Raw genomic sequence first — 7,194 nt, forward strand, 5'->3', positions numbered from 1 at the left:
GTAAGCTAAAAAGCCTCCATAAACTTCAACAAACTCAAATCTTTGAAGCTCAATGGATCAAGCCTCTAAAGCCCCGAAGAACTTCAACCTAAGAGCCTTCACATTCGAAGACTTCAAGAATAATAAATCTCTAATAAGCTCAAAGCTAGAGATTTGTTGTGAAGACCATTCAATCCATCTTCCAATTAAAGGCAAGAAGATTCCTTGTTCGAGTCAAGTTCAATGAAGATAGAATCAGAGAGTATTCTTTTCTAAAAGAATTGAAATAGAGATTGTACTCATTATACATCAATACAAATTTATATTTGCGAACCATATTTCTTTTAAATTGTTTGATTTTCTGCAATTGGGAAATTTTGTGTTTACAGTGGCTTCACGCTAAATTAGAGGTAACTTTAGTCTAACCTAAATGTTGGGTTAAAATGAATTGACCCTTTGCAAATTAATTAATTACCTAAGTCAATTAATTAGATTAAATTTCATGCAATAGCATGGTAGCACAAAAAAATCACCAAATTATCTAAATGCTGCGGAAAATAAATTTGACACAGGTGATTTGTTTACAAATGGAGAAAACCACCGAGGCAAAATCCTACCAGGTGATTTTAAGGTTACCACTCCTAATAATTGACTATTATCAATCATAAGCGGTTACAAGTATAAGGAATCTTATCAAACCCTTTGGCCTATTTCGAAATACCAACCTACAGTTAAACCTTTGCCCCAATACCCAATTGGACTTGTATTGTAGCGGCAATCTTTCCATTCAATGCACGAATCCCAGTTCATGACTAATCAATGATGCATGAATCCCAATATGTGACTAACTCCAGCAACTTGAAGAGGGTGTTGGCTGCAAAGTTATTCAGTTCATCGACGATGAAGAACAGGAAGCTCTTTGGTCATAAAACCCTGGGTGTAAAGATGTAGTAGCTTCTTTAGAGAGAATAATGAACTAGGTCACTTTCTGCATGTGCGACGGCCTTTAAAATAATTCTTATATATGTCTAGGGTTGTGAGAAAAGAAACCCTATACAAATATACAAGCATGGGCCGAAAATAAGATCAGGAATTTCTGATTTTGTAAGTCTCGACAGAAAAACAGCTTGTGTCGAGCTTCTGTCGAGCTTCGACTTTAAATCTCGATAGAAGTCTTTCTGTCGAGATTGTTGTCGAGCTTTAATGAACATCTCTTCTTCACTTATTTCTTGGTCAGATCTTCATTGCTTTAACACCTGAATTGAACAACATGTTTCTTGAAATTTTAAACTCATGCTAGATGTCAAGCCCCAAACCCCAAAGGGTCCAAAGCACGAGACAGACGTCTCAAAGTACTTATAGATTTTTTCTTTTTGATAATCAAATCCACATAAATCATATTAAGTACCAACATCAAGAATTATCATAATAATTCCATTATATATACTCTCTAAATAAGTCAAAGCTCTAAGTAATATATTTATAAGGACCATTGGCCATAAAAGAATGGAGGTCTGAATAAATAATTACATATCATCAACTTGTCCCATTAGTGGAAATAAGGGCATAACCACTATTAGATACAAAAGAATTGGGTCAAGCTTACTTTAAGTTATACATCATCAATTATCTCCATCACAAAAGTCAGTCACCATCAGCAATTAGTCTAACTACTGCTAGTCACCAAAAGCTGTCTCAAAACGATAGTAGCCTACTCTGAAAAAGTTTGTAAAATAATGGAATGAGATAGAGCCCAATAAGCAACATAATTAATGGGGGTGGGGGAAATGCAAGTTTCATGATAATGAAAATTTTATAAAACATGTTATAATTTGGGAATTTCCATTTAATTTATGCAAAAACAATTTCCTTAACCACATGACAAGAATGATAGGAATACTTAGTACCAAACTTCCAAAAATAACTATGAAACTCCGTTCCATCCACTTTGAGCCATAAAAATATCCAATACCTTTTCAAAACTAGAAAACCTCACCCAAGACGCCACAAGGACCAACAAGGACGGAGATATCACCCAGACATCATACCGCTACAAACAAGTTAAAGCCCAAACACACTAGCATGATAGCATGATATGTACCTCTTTTGGCGTGTGGTCTATTGGCCCTGCCAAGCCTCACCCACACCCTCAAGGATTTACCTATCCCCTCTATGGGCAACAAGGAATAACACGCCATGTAGTACCTCTTTTGCATATGGTCTCTTGGCCCTGCTTAGCTTCACCCACACACTCAAGGAATTACCTCTTCCCCCCCCCCCCTCCCATGGGCAATAGGGAATGACGTATCGCAGGGTACCCCTTTTGCATGTGGTTTTTTGGCTCTATTGGCAGCGACCTCATCCATGCACTCAAGGATTTACCTGTGTCATGCAAAGTGTCAATCTCCAACTTGGCTTGTTGTCACCAAGACAGGGTAATCACCAACATCATAGCACAAGGGCAAAGCCACATCAAAAGCTCACAAGTTCAATGTATTCAAAATACATAATTCACTTCCAAGTAGTTTCATAAGGTATTACAACAACCTAATATCCACAATAGTCTCAAAAGTATTTCTTGTCAAAAAATGTTTTGCATCAATATTTCCCAAATAATACAAGACAAACTAAATAAGCACCTTTAAGTTTCCAATATACCATAAAGTCCATGAATTCCTTATCATAGGACTAAGTCAAAGATACTCATATTTTTCATGTCAACAATCCATGCATTTCCCCAAATGCAGTACCAAATCTGATGCATTTTTATATATAATAATATATAATAGGGTCACAACACAACACTTTTAAGAGAACATAGATCCATATATATAATTTCCCAAAATGTGTTTGACCCAAAAACAACATTTATGCAACATGATTATTTTTCAAAAATCCCATTAAAAAGCTACTTACCTTGCAACCTGCAAAAAATGCTTAATTTTCCAAGCTTCAAAAAAAGATTAGCTAGAACCTAAACAATATCAAACAAACTTATCACAGTAGGCATAAAGCTTGACATTGCATCTAGCTATGAATTAGAAATTGTTAACTAAGAAATTAATTAGGCAAGCCTAGCATTTAACCTTACAAATAATGTATTCCACTTTCAAAGTTTCTCAACAATTTCATTGCAAGGTGTAGGCTCCAACTTATCATCATATCATTCCAAGCTTCACCTTTACCACAAGAGATCCTAACACTTTACGAATTTCTTCCTCAATATATGTGTCATTTTCAAGAGACCCACAAAACAACAACATATATAACAATACCCACCATTACAAACCCCAAATGTAAGTCCTCCACTAGCTCCAAATACACAATAAAAATTAGATTCATCAACTATTTTACATTAAAGAGCCAAAACGCCTAAATTTTCACCACTTAGCTAACCACTATTGTAAAATCATAAACCCACTCATCAAATAGATCTACCAAGACCAAAACTCATACATAAAAACACATAAATATCACTTCTAATGCTCATAAATCACATGGATATTATTATTAAAGCTTAGATAAAAAAAAATCTCTAGCAAAGCATATAAACCCACAAAAAGATTAGAAATTTTTACTTCAAATAGTAGAGGTGAGTGAGTCTTACCTTATCCTATAAACTTTTCTGGTGATCCTTGAATCTCTTCCTTTTTCCATTCTTTGAACAATCTAGGTTTTAAAACCATGTTAAAAACAATAAGGTCATCTATTGCGACTTAGCCTCTAATACTACCAATCTAGGTGGGTGTGTGTTTCTCAAAAAAAAAAAAAAGGTTTTTTTTTTTTTTTTTTTTTTTTTAGGGGACTAGGAAGCGTTACATTCTATTTTTACTTCGCTTTTGTAAGTTGTGATCAATGGCCAAGCTCGACCACACATCTTTTACACCATAATACTGCTCTTCTATATCAAGCTATATGAAAAATATATTAGCTATAGTTTCATCCCGTAATTGCTTTATTTCTTTTTCCCAAAAAATTATAATCTCCTTGTCACTTTTTATTTCATTCAAAATAATGTTATTACCTTAGTATATCAAACTATATTCATGATATGTTAAAATTAATATCAAGAATTAGGATGATTTACTATTACTCCTTACTATATTTAAAGTATGTCCAAATTAAGAACATAGGGGCTATTGGTATTTTCTTCAAAATGAAAGATGTTGACGATTTAGAAAGCAAACACACCTTTGATTCTATTGTGGAAATTTCCATTCTCAATAAAATTTCCAATGACACCAAATATATATATATATTTTGAAGGATAGCTTGGTTGGTCATATTGAAAAGAAAATTGCTAAGAAATTTAATACATATTTGATTATTTTAGTTTTTATTTTTTTTTGAACAACGCTAGTTTCAGTTTTAATTGGAGATATTTAGTTTTTGTATTTTTATTTCTTTTTATACTTATACTGTACCTCCATGATCATTTTTCAAATACAGGTAAAACGTATGTTATATTTTTTCCTAACATTTGCATGTATTTAATAAGTTGATAAAAACATTTTGTTATATATCTCTTGATTTATAAAATACTTTGTTTACTTCTTGGATTATATTAATAACTTTTTTATACTACTATATATATGTAACATAATACATTGTATAAATGAAGGTTTGATTTTTTTATTTTTAAGAGAATTTTAACCTATGACACTCGCTCTTAATGATATTTCTTTATCGTTAAAATTTTTACCAGTTAAACTAATTTTTTTGTGATTAATATTGATAACACATCAGCTTGCAAACCTGGTATAGTAAAATTTGTAATGTTTTTACTATCACTCAATATAAAAAAGACTAGCCCTAGCCCGAACAAAAGTCTTAAATAATGTTCCACTTTCAAAAAAAACAAAGATGCCCCTTGGAAACTTCTTTATCATGATACTGACAGCACCCATATTAAGGAAAAAAAATCACATTAGTAGATATGGTGATTTTAACACAATCCAGGTGATACTCTTCATATCTCATTATTTAAACTAGAACTAAGATGTGGGAAGGGCATCAATTTTCATTCTCGCTCGCCATCTAACACTGCATAATAATGATAGCAGCATTAGTTTTGGAGAAATTTTGCTCACTAGCAATTACTGATCCAGGCCTTCCATAGTTCCACTTTGCATCTCAAGGTACCATGCTTTGTCACTAAAGACCAATACATTGTACTCTGGATTTCTTTTATGTGGCTAAGTATATGTTGGTTTTTACCTTTTCTTGTTACAGATTATATCGAAAAATTCAGACACCTACCTAAATTTTTATTTTATTTTTTTTCTAATGTTTACTCAAGCATATTCTCACGTTCATGTTTCCGCATTGAAGTGAAGTTTATGTTCTTATTCTTTCCATCTTATACTCATGTGAAAAACAAATATGCTCTCCTCTACTTCCTTTCCCCCTCTTAATTAAATTAACAGGAAAACACTAGCTAGTTTGGGTTTCGTTGACACGCACTCCCTCCACCGCGTCCTCTCCGCTTAATCTGAGCTCAACACTTTCATCGCTTTTCTTAACACTGTATGTGCTCTGCTTTTTTTTTTTTTTTTTTTTTTTTAATTACATTATTTTTCATTTAATGGGATTCGAATTTAACTCTCTCTCTCTCTCTCTCTCTCTCTCTCTCTCTCTCTCATTGTCTTATATTTTATGGGATTTAAGTTTAAATTTGAATCCCATGAAATGGAAAATAATGAGTTCTTTGTTCTAAGATATATTTTTTTCAATCGTTATTAGGTTAGGCACGTTCAATGTGTTGTGTATAAATTTTTTTGGGTATCACACGTTAATTATTTCAGGATGAGTTGTAAACTTCTAAAGCTAAAAGCACTTGTTTATCGTAAAAGGTTTAGGAAATAGTCTTGGGTTTAATGTATATGTAACTTACAGTAGTTTTCCTTCCGAAAAATAATAATAATAATAATAATAATAATAATAATAATAATAATAATTTCTTCTACAACCACACTATTAGTCATAATTTGCTGGGATTGATTCGTTGTTAAAAAAAAGAATCACATTTGCATTAAGATTCATCACTTTTTCTACATCCCTCACCGTCCACCATGATGGAGTTTCGGAATATTTGTGGTCAGAAATTGGGTCCAACGCCTGTTTTTTCCTTTTTTGGACTTTTTAAGTATTATGAGATTTGATTGTGGGTTTTCACTTTTTACGTGCAGGTAGCATATTTTTTGGAATTGGGTTTGGTGTTAAATGAACAGAAGGGTAAGAGTCAGTCTACTTGAAATCATTTGATTTTGATCCACGAAATTTTGAGATTAGTGACTTGAAATTCATTTTGTAGCGTTTTTGTTAAGGGTGGCAAAATTGGATACGACTCGCAAACCTGACGCAACATGATAAGAAATTAGTAAGTTATCGGTTGAAACTTAATGAGTCCGTGTCATATTCAAGTTGATACGACTGGTCCATTTAATAAATGAGTTGGGTCAATGTTCATCACATGGAACATGTTTGACCTGTTTAATGAAATGACATTTTACCAATATACCTCTCAAACCCTAATCCCTAGGTATATAAACTTATTAGTTTTTGTGGTTTATTTTCTTTAACATATTATGATTGATTATTCGTGATATTGAGATATGCTTTAGTTTTGAATTATTATTTGTAATGCAGCTACTTGTTAGTTCTGAATTTTATATTAAAAATATTTATTTGTTTAGTTTTTCATAATTCATATCAATTTGGTTAATACTAAAATTAGGTTTTTTTTTAAAAAAAAAAAAAAAAAAAATCTTATAAACAAGATGACATGACTGACATAAATGAGTTGTGTTAGGATTGAGGAATCCTGGCCTCTGTAATAAACATGTCGAGTTAGGGTTGACACATATAGTCGAATACTCATGAGTCAACATGATACAAACCTAACACATGAGCAAGAATTGCGACCCCTAGTTTTTGCCATTTGGACGTTTTTTTCATTATTCAACAAATCATTGTGTCAAATTTCCATTTCCACTACACTCTAGGTTAGAATTGTGATTTATTGGTGCCTCCATGAAATTGCATTTAATTTGACCTAATTAATCAATTTGGGTAAATTAATTAGAGTCAATCTATAACCTAACAGAAACTAACATTTAATTTTTGAAAGCTCACTTAGTGTGCAAAACATTAGTGAATGTTTAAACCCCCAATTTTAAATTAACCAACACAAATTTATATTCAAACAATAGATGT

The sequence above is a fragment of the Castanea sativa genome, chromosome 12, assembly GCF_040712315.1.
Source record: "Castanea sativa cultivar Marrone di Chiusa Pesio chromosome 12, ASM4071231v1".
In the NCBI taxonomy this organism is placed as follows: Eukaryota; Viridiplantae; Streptophyta; class Magnoliopsida; order Fagales; family Fagaceae; genus Castanea; species Castanea sativa.